The following is a 15,231-nucleotide window of genomic DNA, read 5'->3' on the forward strand; positions in this document are numbered from 1 at the left end:
GAGAATCACTGAGGGAAAAAGTCACTGATGACGGGAGAATGAACCATCTACTTCCCAGCATAACATCCATGATTTGTCCTCTTTTGAATAAACCTATTTGTCTCCCCTTGATTTGCTTTGGGGTCTGTGTTATTGAAGAGTAACATCAACCGCTGACATAGGGGGACCCTGTGTCGTCCTGTCTGGACAGGACGGGGCATCGCAATGGCTGCAGGAGGGGATTTGATGAGATTCGCCAGCTATAATCACGACCTTGGTCAGTCTGGATGTCCAGGAGGAATGACTGGACTGAGAGGTCCAGTGGCAGGAGCAGAGTAGCAATACCAAGGATGGGGGTCATTCAGGGTATCCTTTTCTGTTTATTGAGAAAGTCATTGAACATAAATGCCCTTTTCAATTAGTGAATTGGAAATTCAGATTATCCTCTTGAGTTGACTGGCTTTTATTTGAATTGACCCTATCCCTTGAGCACCACACCTCTCCAGTGGTGTGATTGTCCCGTCTAAGTTAGCAAGGAAGGAGGAAGGATACATTTTTTGACACGGCTTCTCTCTCTCCACTGTGATGTTGTTGACTTTGCTGTAACCGACTGCTGCTGCAGACAAGGGTAAAAAATGTGAACAGGAAATGCAGAGATAGCGATGCTATCCGCTCGGCCCAGTGGGTGCTAACCGCTCTCCCATGACCGACAGGCCCAGTGTCACAGCCCAGTGAGGTAGAGATAGGGATTAGGCGTACGTGGTAAAGAAGTCGAGGACGTACACTGAACAGTTGACCATTTTCATGTTGGCACGATCACTTCTATTATCAACACCGTCGTGTGACAACTTCCTCTACTGTTCCTGTACATTTCTTGACTTTTTATTCAGTCGTAATTGTATGTATACCCTGCTTGTCACTATCACTTCTACAATAACTATTCCTATGTACTGTAGCCATGGTACCAACTCCTCGATTCTACTACAATTGTGACATCAATAAACAATATTACAGGTACTGTAGTAGTAATATCTAAATAGAAAAAGTATATTCAGTCTAGTCTGTTTTCCCTATCTCAGCAGGATGTATGAGCTGCATCTTAAGACGATAGCAGGAAACCCGAACCCTTTTCCTCTTTCCTGCAGTTTCAGAGAAACCTGACTGTTTACCGTACACATGGCCACAAACGGCCAGCTTTTTCCATGGTGGTCTGTTGCCGGGGTCCGTGTTGCCTTGACGACAGGAGGCGAAGTTTGTTTTAAAACTCCCGACAGAGGTATTGTGGTGTGTGGGTGACTGACGTCAATGGGGCTAGGGATGGGCCYGCCAACCCCAGTAGCCTGCACCAGTGGTAGGAGCATGTGGTGGTGGAGGCCCTTACATGCACGTGGAGCTAGGCCCCGGTCCTRGCCACCCAGGCTACTCCTTGCCGGGTCCAGTCAGTGTGCCCTCTCTCAAAATAACGCTGACAGATCTATTTATAAATAATTATGATAAAACACGGGCTTAAAATGGAAGTTTACTAATTCATTGAACATCTTTTTTTTTTTTTTTTAACAAGACAAATCTGAGGGCGCACGTGCCCTTGTGCCCCCTATGGGCATGATGCCTCTGTGTGTGTGTGTCTGTGCACTTGCACATGTGTGTTCTGCAGGTGTGTGTACTTTACTCCTCTTTAATCTCAGCGATCACAGCTGTGAGTCTTTCTGGGTAAATCTCTAAGAGCTTTACACACCTGGATTGTACAATATTTGCACATTATTATTTAAAAAATGATTCAAGCTCTGTCATGTTGGTTGTTGATCATTGCTAGATGGTTTTCAAGCCGATTTAAGTCAAACTGTACCTAGGCCACTCAGGAACACTCAATGTCGTCTTGGTAAGCAACTCCAGTGTATATTTGGCCTTGTGTTTGAGGTTATTGTCCTGCTGAAAAATGAATTTCTCTCCAAGTGTCTGCTGGAAATAAGACTGAACCAGGTTTTCATCTAGGATTTTGCCTGTGCTTAGCTCTATTCCGTTTCTTTTTATCCTAAAAAACTCCCTAGTCCTTGCCGATGACAAACATACCCATAAGATGATGCAAGACAAGCAATACTCCTAACGTGATGCAACCACTACCATGCTTGAAAATATAAAGAGTGGTACTCAGTGATGTGTTGTGTGGGATATGCACCAAACATAACGCTTTGTATTCGGGACACATTTTTTGCAGTTTTACTTTAGTCCTTTTTGCAAACAGGATGCTTTTTTGTAATATTTGTATTCTGTACAGGGTTCCTTCTTTTTACTTTTAGGTTAGCATTGTGGAGTAACTACAATGTTGTTGATCCATCCTCAGTTTTCTCGTATCACATCCATTAAACTCTAACTGTTTAAAAGTCACCAATCGGCTCATCGTGAAATCCCTGAGCGGTTTCTTTCCTCTCCGGCAACCGAGTTAGGACGGACGCCTGTATCTTTGTAGTGACTGGGTATGTTGATGCACCATTCAAAGGGTAATTAATAACTTCACTATGCTCAAAGGGATATTCAATGTCTGCTCTTTATTTTTTATTTTACCCATCTACCAATTTGTGAGGCATTAGAAAACCTCCCTGGTCTTTGTGGTTGAATCTGAGGGACCTTTCAGATAATTCATTGTATGTGCGGGGTACAGAGATAAGGTAGTCATCTTGTTAAATACTATTATTGCACACAGAGTGAGTCCATGCAACTTATTATATGACTTGTTAAGCAAAATTGTAATCCTGAATGTATTTAGGCTTACCATAAGGGGTTGAATACTTATTGACTCCAGACATTTCAGCTTTTCAAATTTTTAATAATTTGTACAAATTTCTAAAAACATAATTCCACTTTGACATTATGGGGTATTGTATGTAGGCCAGTGACACAAAATTCAAATTGAATCAATTTAAAATTCAGGCTGTAATGCAACAAATGTGGAAAACGTCAAGGGTGTAACGATCGTCTAAGGGAGGAGACCAAAACGCAGCGTGGGAAGTGTTCATGCCTTTTAATGAGAAGTGAACACTATGACAAAAATAACAAAGTGGTAAACGAAAATCGAACAACACGAAACAGTTCTGTCTGGTACAGACACAAAGACAGAAAACAACTACCCACAAACACAAGTGGGAACAGGATACCTAAGTATGGTTCTCAATCAGAGACAACGATAGACAGCTGCCTCTGATTGAGAACCACACCCGGCCAAACACACAGAAATAAAAAACATAGAWCACAAAACATAGAATGCCCACCCCAACTCACGCCCTGACCAAACCATAATAGATACATAAAAAGGATCTCTAAGGTCGGGCGTGACAAAGGGGTGTGAATACTTTCTGAAGGCATCTGTTTGATGCCCATACTAAAAAACATATAGCTGCAATATAAACATTCTATCCATCAATCAATGGCTCAAAGCCAGGCTAGATTGATCTAATAACAGCCTTTTGTACAATGGCAGTGTGCAGTGTGCACTACTAGATAGTTGGTTGTGTCATTTCAGTACACTCATTCTCTAAGGTTATGGCACCAATTTGACATTTGTGGTTTCCTAAGGGCTTCCTGTCCCCAATCGACAGAGAGTCAGGACATAGAAGAGAACATCCCTATGGGGATGGAACAATACACATGCTTCTGTGCACACACACACACCACACTGTCATTCTGGGATAGTGAGAGACAGGGAACATCACCTCTGGCTAGAAGCTGATGTACACACACACACACCACACACACACACACACACCACACACACACACACACACACACACACACACACACACACACACACACACACACACACACACACACACACACACACACACACACACACACACACACACACACACACACACACACACACACACACACACACACACACACACCACACACACACACACACACACACACACACACACACACACACACACACACACACACACACACACACACACACACCACACACACACACACACACACACACACACACACACACACACACACACACACACACAACACAACACCCACACACACACACACACACACACACACACAACACACACACACACACACACACACACACACACCAACACAACACAACACACAACACACACACACACACACACACACACAACACACACACACACACACACACCACACACACCACACACACACACAACACACACACACACCACACACACACACACACACACACACACACACACCACACAACACACACACCACCACACACCACACACACACACACCACACACACACAACCACAACACACACACACAACACACACAACACAACACAACACACACACAACACAACACACACACACACACACACACACACACCACAACACACAACACACACACACACACAACACACACAACACACCACACACACACACACACACACACACACACACCACACACACCACCACACAGACAGGACAACCGATCCATGGCTGAAATATCTGAATGGAGATGATTTGTGCCATTTTAGGCCGGAGGTAGCCTGTGTTCCCAGATTAACTCGGGGAACACAGATAGACAAACACAGATTTTACAGAGTAAATATTGACCATTCTGAAGTGACAGTAATTGACACGTATTATTTTATTTGTATAGCACCTACTGTACGTACATAGCACCTATCATGCATGCGTGATTTTCACCTGGAGCTTTCTGCCTATTCAATATGGGGGCCGATTCCGACCTGAGTTAAGCGTGCGTAAATGGAACGTAGTTCTCTTTTGATGCACCTTTCTCCCTATTCGTATTCTGACCTTGAACTTAAGCATGAGAAGAGCAGGATGAATAAGGTCGAGCAGCCTGTCAATTCCAAGTGGAACATCTACTTTCTTTTTTCTGGAATAACACCATTCTCCATGCACTGTAATTTACTAATTGATAAGAGCTATTGATAAGAGCTAGATAAATGAGTAATCCGCTTGGAGAAGGGGATTGTATTGTATCACTGTATTTTTTTATCATTRGTATCATGTCAGAAATTAGCCACTATTGGTAGCCACCATTAGTTATACCCACATACATTACATGACCAAAGGTATGTGGACTCATGATCGTTGAACATCTCATTCCAAAATCATTGGCATTAATATGGAGTTGGTCCCCTCTTTGCTGCTATAACAGCCTTCACTCTTCTGGGAAGGCTTTCCACTTGCTGTTGGAACATTGCTGTGGGGACTTGCTTCCATTCAACCACAAGAGCATTAGCGAGGTCAGGCACTGATGTTGGCCGATTAGGCCTGGCTCGCAGTCGGCGTTCCAATTAATCCCAAAGGTGTTCGATGGGGTTGAGGTCAGGGCTCTGTGCAGGCCAGTCAATTTCTTCCACACTGATCTCGACAAACCATTTTCTGTATGTAGCATTAAAATTTCCCTTCACTGAAACTAAGGGGCCTAGCCCGAACCATGGAAAACAGCCCCAGACCGTTATTCCTCCTTCACCAAACTTTACTATGCATTGAGGCAGGCYGCGTTCTCCRGGCATCCACCAAACCCAGATTCGTCCGTCGGACTGCCAGAGAACACGTTTCCACTGCTCCAGAATCCAATGGCGGTGATCTTTACACCACTCCAGCCTACGCTTGGCATTGCACATGGTGATCTTAGGCTTGTGTGCCGCTGCTTGGCCATGGAAACCCATTTCATGAAGCTCCCAATGAACAGTTCCTGACGAACAGTTCTTGTGCAACACTCTTAGTGAGTGTTGCAACTGAGGACAGACGATTTTTACYAGCTACGTGCTTCAGCACTCAGAGGTCCTGTTCTGTGAGCTTGTGTGGACTACCACTTTGCGGCTGTGCCGTTGTTGCTCCTAGATATTTCCACTTCGCAATAACAGCACTTACAGTTGACCGTGGCAGCTCTAGCAGGGCAGAAATTTGACTAACTGACTTGTTGGAATGTTGGCATCCTATGACGCTGCCACATTGAAAGTCACCGAGCTCTTCAGTAAGGCCATTCTACTGGCAATGTTTGTCTATGGAGATTGCATGGCTGTGTGCTCGATTTTATACACCTGTCAGTAACGGGTGTGGTTGAAATAGCCGAATCCTGTCACGTTCTGACCATAGTTCTTTTGTGTTTTCTTTGTTTTAGTGTTGGTCAGGACGTGAGCTGAGTGGGCATTCTATGTTGTGTGTCTAGTTTTCCTGTTTCTATGTTTGGCCTGATATGGTTCTGAATCAGAGGCAGGTGTTAGTCATTGTCTRTGATTGGGAACCATATTTAGGTAGCCTGTTTTGTGTTGGGTTTTGTGGGTGGTTGTCTTCATGTCTTCGTGTGTCTGCAACAGACAGAACTGTTTCGTTTTTTTCACATTTTGTTGTTTTTGTATTTTGTAGTGTTCACGTTTATTGTCTTAATTAAAACATGATGAACACTAACCACGCTGCGCTTTGGTCCGATCCTTCGTCCACAGAAGAAAGCCGTTACAAATCCACTTACTTTTGCATATAAAGTGTACCTCTACATTTATAATGGGGGCGGGTGGAGGTGAGGAGGGGGATTATTTAAAATACTCTTTGAAGAGGTAGGAAAAGGTGCTGAAAAGGTGCTTTAGAAAGATGGGCAGGGACTCTGCTGTCCTAGTTTCAGGGGGAAGCTGGTTCCACCATTGGTGCGCCAGGACAGAGAAGAGCTTGGACTGGGTTGAGTAGGAGATGCCCTCTCGTAGGGGTAGGAGGGCCAAGAGACCAGAGGAGGCAGAACGGAGTGGTTGGGTTTAGGTGTAGGGTTTGAGCATAGCCTGAAGGTAGGGAGGTGCAGTTTCTCTTGCAGCTGCGTAGGCAAGCACCATGGTCTTGGAGTGGATGCGAGCTTAGCCAGRGGAGTGTGCGGCGGAGTGGAGTGACATTGGAGAACACCAGGCGGGCTGCAGCGTTCTGGATAAGTTTCAGGGGTTTGATGGCACAAGCGGGGAGCCCAACCAACAGAGAGTTACAGTTGTCCAGATGGGAGATGACAAATGCCTGGATTAGGACTTGTGCCTCTTCCTGTGTGAGGGAGGGTCATACGCTTCGGATGTTGTAGAGCATGAACCTGCAGGAGCGAGTCACTGCTTTGATGTTTGCAGAGAATGTCAGGGTGTTGTCCAGGGTCACGCCAGGTTCTTTGCATTCTGGGAGGGCAACAAATCAAAGAGTGTGCAGAGCCTGAGACGCCCAGCCCTGAGAGGGTGGAGAGGAGCATCTGATGGTTTCACGGTGTTGAAGGCAGCGAATAGATCTAGGAGGATGAGAACAGAGGAGAGAGAGTCAGCTTTGGCAGTGTGGAGAGCCTCCGTGACACAGAGCAGTCTTGGTTGAGTGACCCGTCTTGAAACCTGACTGGTTAGGGTCAAGAAAATCGTTCTGAGAGAGATAATGAGAGAGTTGATCAGAGACAGCACGCTCAAGTGTTTTGGAAAGAAAAGAAAGAAGCTCGGGCTCTCCCCTTGGATGCATTCACTGCATGGGAACTACTACATCACGTGACAGGGGTTTTCTTCTGAGAATGATGCATTCATGGAGACTGACATTTCTACATTTCTGCACAAAAAGGGCATCTGTTGAAGCCAACATACAGGCATACTCACTCACGCATACTCACTCACGCATACTCACACACACACCTTCATCCTCCCACATCCACATTCTCTTTATTTATTTATTTATTTATTTTTTACCCCCTTTTCTCCCRAATTTTCGTGGTATCCAATCGCTAGTAATTACTATCTTGTCTCATCGCTACAACTCCCGTACGGGCTCGGGAGAGACGAAGGTCGAAAGTCATGCGTCCTCCGAAGCACAACCCAACCAAGCCGCACTGCTTCTTAACACAGCGCGCCTCCAACCCGGAAGCCAGCCGCACCAATGTGTCGGAGGAAACACCGTGCACCCGCCCGCCCTTGGTTAGCGAGCACTGCGCCCGGCCCGCCACAGGAGTCGCTGGAGCGCGATGAGACAAGGATATCCCTACCGGCCAAACCCTCCCTAACCCGGACGACGCTAGGCCAATTGTGCGTCGCCCCACGGACCCCCCGGTCGCGGCCGGCTGCGACAGAGCCTGGGCGCGAACCCAGAGACTCTGGTGGCACAGCTAGCGCTGCGATGCAGTGCCCTAGACCACTGCGCCACCCGGGAGGCCCTCATCCACATTCTCTTMGGCTGCATCCCAAATGGAACCCTATTCCCTTTTTAGTTCACTACTTTTGAACACAGCCCTGGTTAAAAGTAGTGCACTATGTTGGGAATAGGGAAGTATCACATGGTGTTCGTCTGTGTTGCACTGTTTGTCTGACCTCTGACCTCTGACCCATCCTCTGCTATTGTTTAGCAGACAGATGCCACACCGCCTTRCTCTCCCATAATCCCCATGATCCCAATCTCGCCCATCCCAGCTAAAGACCACTCCTGTCATCCCTCCCCTCATAATAGTTTGTAAGATAAAACCGTTCGATACACGCTACAGGCGATTTTGTGAGAAGAGCGATTTTCAGGATGTCTCATGGTCTGACAAACACCGCTCTAGCTCTGTCACCTTTCACTGCAGATGTGGAAGTGCGACACGGGTGGATGCGGTGGATTGAGACAGATATCTCTAGTTTAAACTAACAGATTTGTATGTTTTAAAAAAAAAATGTATTTTGCAAATTCAATTTCCACGGGGGCAAATAGCATTTTTGCATCAATCTTCGGCATCAATCTTCGGGGGTCAATCATAAATCATTTCCTAACCCTAAATGATATACAAGCTCAGAGTATTTTTTAAATCTACCAATTGGTGCTGAAAAAMAGATAAATACTGCAAACCCTATTGACAGAAAACTCCACGAGGTCAGAATACAGCATATCTGTGGACACACCTCCGCCACACCTTGATTCCTTTGATCTCCACCCAAAACGAATAGCGGGTGAATCGCCTGCTATTCTCATGCTTAASTTCAAGGTCAGAATACACATAGAGAGAAAGGTGCATCAAAAGGGAATGCTGTTCCATTTACGCACGCTTAACTCCGGTTGGAATCGGCCCCTACATGTCATGGTTCCACCTGTCACCAGAGGGCGGCAGAGACCGTCCTAGAGACATTAACGACACTCAGGCGTGTCCTGTTTACTCATTATGATTTCGCTGTTAAAAGAGGTGTGTTTTCGGGTTGTCCTTTGCAGAAGCTTGATTTGTGTGCTGTGCGTGGTTGTCGCCTGAGTGAGGTTTTGAGACTTAGTGCCTGTTGGTTCCCCAGTGTTACTGTGATCCTTCTGTTACCYTTCTCAGTTACGTATTCTGTTTATCCTTAACCGCTGATTCCTGGTCTCTTCTCTTTTTTTTTTCAACAAAAATTAATGCTCATTGTTACCTAAAAATATTACTGTCCTCAGATTTAAAATTCAAACATGTTACAATTGGTTTTGTTCCAAAACGCTATATATCCATTGTTTAGCTGGAATGGAATGTTCCTATCTTGTATATTTAACATAAAAGTTCAAGACATCATGAATCTAGCCTTAAGGTATGGTGTTTGGTTCAGTTAGCTCTGTCTCATGTCAGAATTAGATGTTTATCCATGTTTCTCAAATGTCACATTTTGAAGTGCTTTAAGGTTAAATTTAGACATGAACTCTGAATGCTTAAGGTAAGCGTTACGGTTTGGAGTAGGCTTAAAACAACAACTTTCTATCGCTGGATTCAAACTTGCAACCTTTGGAATCAGAGGATTACACACAGTTCTGTATCATTTGTACACTTCTTCACCAAATGTTTTATTGTTTGTCACATTTGATAAACCTTGCAGTGCTACTTTTTTCACTGGGAGTGTGATTGTTTGTGTRTCTGACATCCAGTGATAGGTTTCAAACAAATACGTCTGTCATTGAACAACCCCATGCCATGGTTAGATGTTGAGGGGGACACACACACACCCATCTCTTTCGTAAGTTCCTTTAAGAAAAATAGCTAATTTACCAATAGTTCTGAAAATGTACTGTAAAGTGTTTTGGAATTAAACTTAATATATGGTGAAATACTGCCCAAAACCTTGTTTGCTTTAACAGCTATCCAGACTGGTCAATTTTAATGACACTATGGAGTTTTGGGTCTTAACTAGCAGATGAATGGTTGTCCTTGTTTCGTATGCGTCACTGAGCCATAGGCCAACAGAGAGAGAGCTGCACTGTGAATTGACAGTGGAGTGTGTGGAAGGACATGTCACATCCTGTGTGTGTGTGTGTGTGTGTGTGGTGTGTGTGTGTGTGTGTGTGGTGTGTGTGTGTGTTGTGTGTGTGTGTGTGTGTGTGTGTGTGTGTGTGTGTGTGTGTGTGTGTGTGTGTGTGTGTGTGTGTGTGTGTGTGTGTGTGTGTGTGTGTGTGTGTGTGTGTGTTGTGGTGTGTGTGTGTATGCCCGTGTGTATACATTACATTTACATTTACATTTAAGTCATTTAGCAGACGCTCTTATCCAGAGCGACTTACAAATTGGTGCATTCACCTTATGATACAAGGGCTTGAAAACATGTACATTTTAGCATGGCTAGCCTGTGTTTGTGTAGAGGCGCCTTCACTAGGTTAACAGTAAACTTTCCCACGGTCCAACCAGAGTTGCAACCTTATACTAAACTTCTGATGCCATCTACATGATTTGGATCTACAAAATACCTCTGGTAAGCAAATGAACTAAACCTGCAACTTACCTGTCTTCATGAGATGCAAAAAAAACCTGTATGATGAGATATTGTCTTACACATGTCCACTGGTTTGTTTTCACACTAAATTATGGAGTTACTACATTGTTTTTCGATCATACATATTCYCATAAGAACATGGTTATAATATAAATTGCTGTAAGCACTGTAGCTAACACTTACTTCAAACATACATGTATAATGCTTTGTAACTTGTTATAAGCATGTATGCGCCTTTATGTCTTATAATAAGACATATCATGTTATGCCTCTCTATGTATCAGAATGTCAACTGACTCTAGTCAGGATCATTATGAGATGTATCAGATTAGTTGGAGTTTGATCATTATTGTGTCGTGGATTCCAGTCAGTAAAGATGTCAAGATATGTGGCCACACTTCAATACTGTGTTAGGTTCTAAATTAARCTTATWAAATCTAAGCAATTTATTCCCCCATTGGGTCATACATCTGCATAAGACAAAAGACATTCACACAAGCACTTATATTTGACCCCTTCTCATATGCTGAGTCTCCTCCTACACATCTGAACAGCCAATGCATCTCTGTTGCTAGTCAGAACCTTAGCGATATCTGTTCTTCTGCACTTCATCTGACCTGACCTCTGCCCCAAAGTGCTCACTCCTCCCCAACTCACGGCTGTCATGTTGACTCGTACCAGACTGCCTTTTTTCCCTCCCAGAGGATACTTGATGGCTAACAATAACATATCCGGACAGAATGTATATGTTATATAGTCCCCTCTCTCCCTCAGTGACATGAATAAGTATATTTCATATTTCCAGAACCCAACAACTGTAATCTGGTTTCCTCTGAGTCCACTGAGCTGTCCTGTCTTACTGGAATGATAAGGCCCCATACTTCTGGTGTGTGTGTGTGTGTGTGTGTGTGTGTAGTGTGTGTGTGTGTGGTGTGTGTGTGTGTGTGTGTGTGTGTGTGTGTGTGTGTGTGTGTGTGTGTGTGTGTGTGTGTGTGTGTGTGTGTGTGTGTGTGTGTGTGTGTGTGTGTGTTGTGTGTAGTACGTCAGGAATGATAAGGCCCTGCCGCCCTGGTACTTCCTCCTCCACCAGGTCCGCCCAGACCTGAGCGCTACTGTGGCCCCTAATAGGGGCCCCTATGTAGGCAGCACAGGCTCTAATTGGGCCCTGGCTGCACGTTTCTCCCTGGACCCGATGAGGGATGCAGATTAGATGGCTTGTTGTGACTAGTCCACTCTTAACACAAACAGATAACTGTGTGTGTAATAGTGTGTGCGTGTGCYTTTGTGTATTACATATATTGTATCTATAAATAATTTTTTGTGTGTCTGTGTGTGCGCATACGTGTGTGTGTGTGTGTGTTCATGCACATATTCATGTGTCTCAGTTGCTGGGTGTGAGCGGGCAGACTAGCATGCCTGGCAGGCCTACGTGCCGCTCTGAACGCCACTGGGGATGCCATGCCCTGTCTGTCCACTCTGCCACACCAGTCTCATTAGGTGGCTGGCAGCTGGCTCTTCCGTTCTCTCTCACTATCTCTCTCTCGCGTCTGCTATTTCTTTCAGTCAGTATTTTTGGAGGGTTTTCCACTGCCCTTTTGTCGTCTATGATGCAGGGTGACTGAGTCCATGTCTGTCAGCTTCTTTGGAAGTCTGGACCACTTGCCCCTGTTCCCTACTGTGAAAGATTAGGGCTAATTCATAGAAATGTATTGAAATAGATTAGCTAAAAATATGTTCATTACAATTTTTGGGAAGTTCTGAATGTTATTTAAATATGGCCTTGTTTAAAAAAAAATGCTATTGCAAACTCTTTGCAATAAGGAATTGAGATCAAAAGCTCAAGAGAAGTTTCAAGTGTTTAATACCAAGGATACAGTCAGCTGAGTGCATACATTTAGAAAGTTCACAACACATCTTATACTCTTCCCTCCTTTTGGTCACCACCCTCTTGTAGGTGTCACCTGCCCAGCTATACATTTTATGACCCCAATGAGTTTCCCTCCTTTCCCCTGTGGAATGTCCGTGGTCCTCTCTTCGTTTAGCTAGAATCACACCCGTCCATCTTCTGAATTAGCATACACACAGTTTCAGGGCCTAAACTCCATTCATATTCACAGTAATTATTCACTAAACAGGATACAAACAAACTAGTTTAACTTGAAACGTTACATTTTAATAGAATCCATCAGTCTCAAGTCACCCAACACATATTTGCACTGAATGAGAATCTAATAAAGTAGACATGCATGGGGAAATATTGAGTTTATTTTGACCAAAGTGGAACATATTTTATCATGCGTAATGTATAGTGTTACTGCCCACTAAGTTGTTTGATAATTCAACTTTGATACAACGTCTATGATGCACATTACCTTGATATTGAGGAAATACTCAGATATTTGGCGACATCTTGTGGTCAATGGAGAAAAACGTACTTAWTGGCGCCCATAAACTTAAGACATTCCACATTACGAAGCAAGGCGAATGCGTTTTCAATCAGGTGAGGTCAAATAAGCTGTGTTGAAAAGTCAAAGAACAGACGAGAAAGGAATCCTCTTAAAAGTGATAGGACAAAATTAACTGGCCATGTTTGCCAAAGTGGACACGTGGCTGCTTCTCTACACAGCGTTGTGTAGTCACGTGGATCGCGCGTCAGCCAGGCAACACATGGCCGGCTACCTGAAACAACCTAGGAAGAACCCAGTTAACAAATGATGTTGCCTGCCAAGATCTCCCATTGAACTCATAAGTGATTCTCTCCAGCACAACATGTCAAGGCTGCTATTGCCAATGCCCACCACACACAGACACAAAATACATTAATAGAGGAGATAACAACAAAAACTCCTCAATGTCTTTCATTTTGATGCTAATATGATGATAAAACCATCCTGGTCTCACAGACTAGACATAACATAGCAAGCGTCCCCTTTAGCATTCGCATCAGATGCATATCAACCCACAAGGTACAAAAGCAGTAGCACCAAGGTTTGATAAATAGTGCCTAAACAATTGTAAAGCATGAATTGCATATAGAAATATTTCATGGGAATATATRCATGTAAAAAAATAACAACAATTGTTATTTGTTTAGATAGAGTCAAGGATATGTTTTGCATAATTCTACGAAATCCTAGTGAAAAACGTAGGCCTAAAGACAATTTTTGATACTTTCAGCCAACGATGCATCAGCATTATATTTTTCTTTCTTTTATTTTTATCCTTTTTCTCCCCAATTGGTAGTTACAGTCTTGTCTCYTCACTGCAACTCCCGTACGGACTCAGGAGAGGCGAAGGTTGAGAGCTGTGCGTCCTCCGAAACACAACCCAACCAAGCCACACTGCTTCTTGACACAATGCCGTGCTTYACCCAGAAGCCAGCCACACCTATGTGTCGGAGGAAATACCGTACACATGGCGACAGTGTCAGCGTGCATGTGCCTGGCCCGCCACAGGAGTTGCTAGAGTGCAATGGGACAAGGACAACCCGGAAGGCCAAACCCTCCCCTAACGACACTGGGCCAATTGTGCGCCTCCCCACGGGCCTCCCGGTCGTGGCCGGCTGCGACAGACCCTGGACTCAAACCAGGATCTCTAGTAGCACAGCTAGCACTGCGATGCAGTGCCTTAGACCTTAATAAATACATTTCATATATACTATCGGAAGAATAGTCATCTGGTTGTGTTTATAAAGGTCTTAGGTAACATTAGAAAAGTAAAAAACTATAATTTGAAAGAACATAATAGCATTTCCATTAGTTTATGTTACTCTTGGCTACAAGTAAAAAATAAAAAAATAAAAAAACACTAGTTCAAGTGCATCACGAAGAAGTCTAAAGAAATGTTGTGGAAATAAGAAAATGTATTTTAAAAGAAAACAGAATAGCATATTTTACGTTTATTATGTTACTAGTCTTACTCTTAGTCGTAGTAGCCAGAAAAATGCTGCTGCGTGAGTGGTCATGTGCTGAAACCATGGACACTGCCATTTTATCTATCCTCTCTTCTAGCTTGAAATTAAAACACATATACAAGCTCAGATCTCAATATTYTTTTATGCTAACAATGGCCGAAATGATGAACCGATCTTGGAAACATGTGCTTTCATTACTCAGCCCACTGGTCTTGGAATTCCKTCCAAGTCTACCAGAAACTCCAGGAGCTGGTGTCCCTGGAGGAGTTCAAAGGACAAATAGATGAACAGCTTCTGGCAGCTTCGTTAAATAGTACCCGCAAAACACCGGTCTCAATGTCAACAGTGAKGAGGCGACTCCGGGATGCTGGCCTTCTAGGCAGAGTTCCTCTGTCCAGTGTCTGTGTTCTTTTGCCCATCTTAATCTTTTCTTTTTATTGGCCAGTCTATGGCTTTTTCTTTGCAACTCTGCCTAGAAGGCCAGCATCCCGGAGTCGCCTCMTCACTGTTGACATTGAGACCGGTGTTTTGCGGGGTACTATTTAACGAAGCTGCCAGAAGCTGTTCATCTATTTGTCCTTTGAACTCCTCTCACTAATGTGAGATCCTGTTTTTTGTTAACAATGCCTGCAGTA

Source organism: Salvelinus sp. IW2-2015, linkage group LG32 (genome assembly GCF_002910315.2).
Source record: "Salvelinus sp. IW2-2015 linkage group LG32, ASM291031v2, whole genome shotgun sequence".
NCBI classification, from domain to species: domain Eukaryota; kingdom Metazoa; phylum Chordata; class Actinopteri; order Salmoniformes; family Salmonidae; genus Salvelinus; species Salvelinus sp. IW2-2015.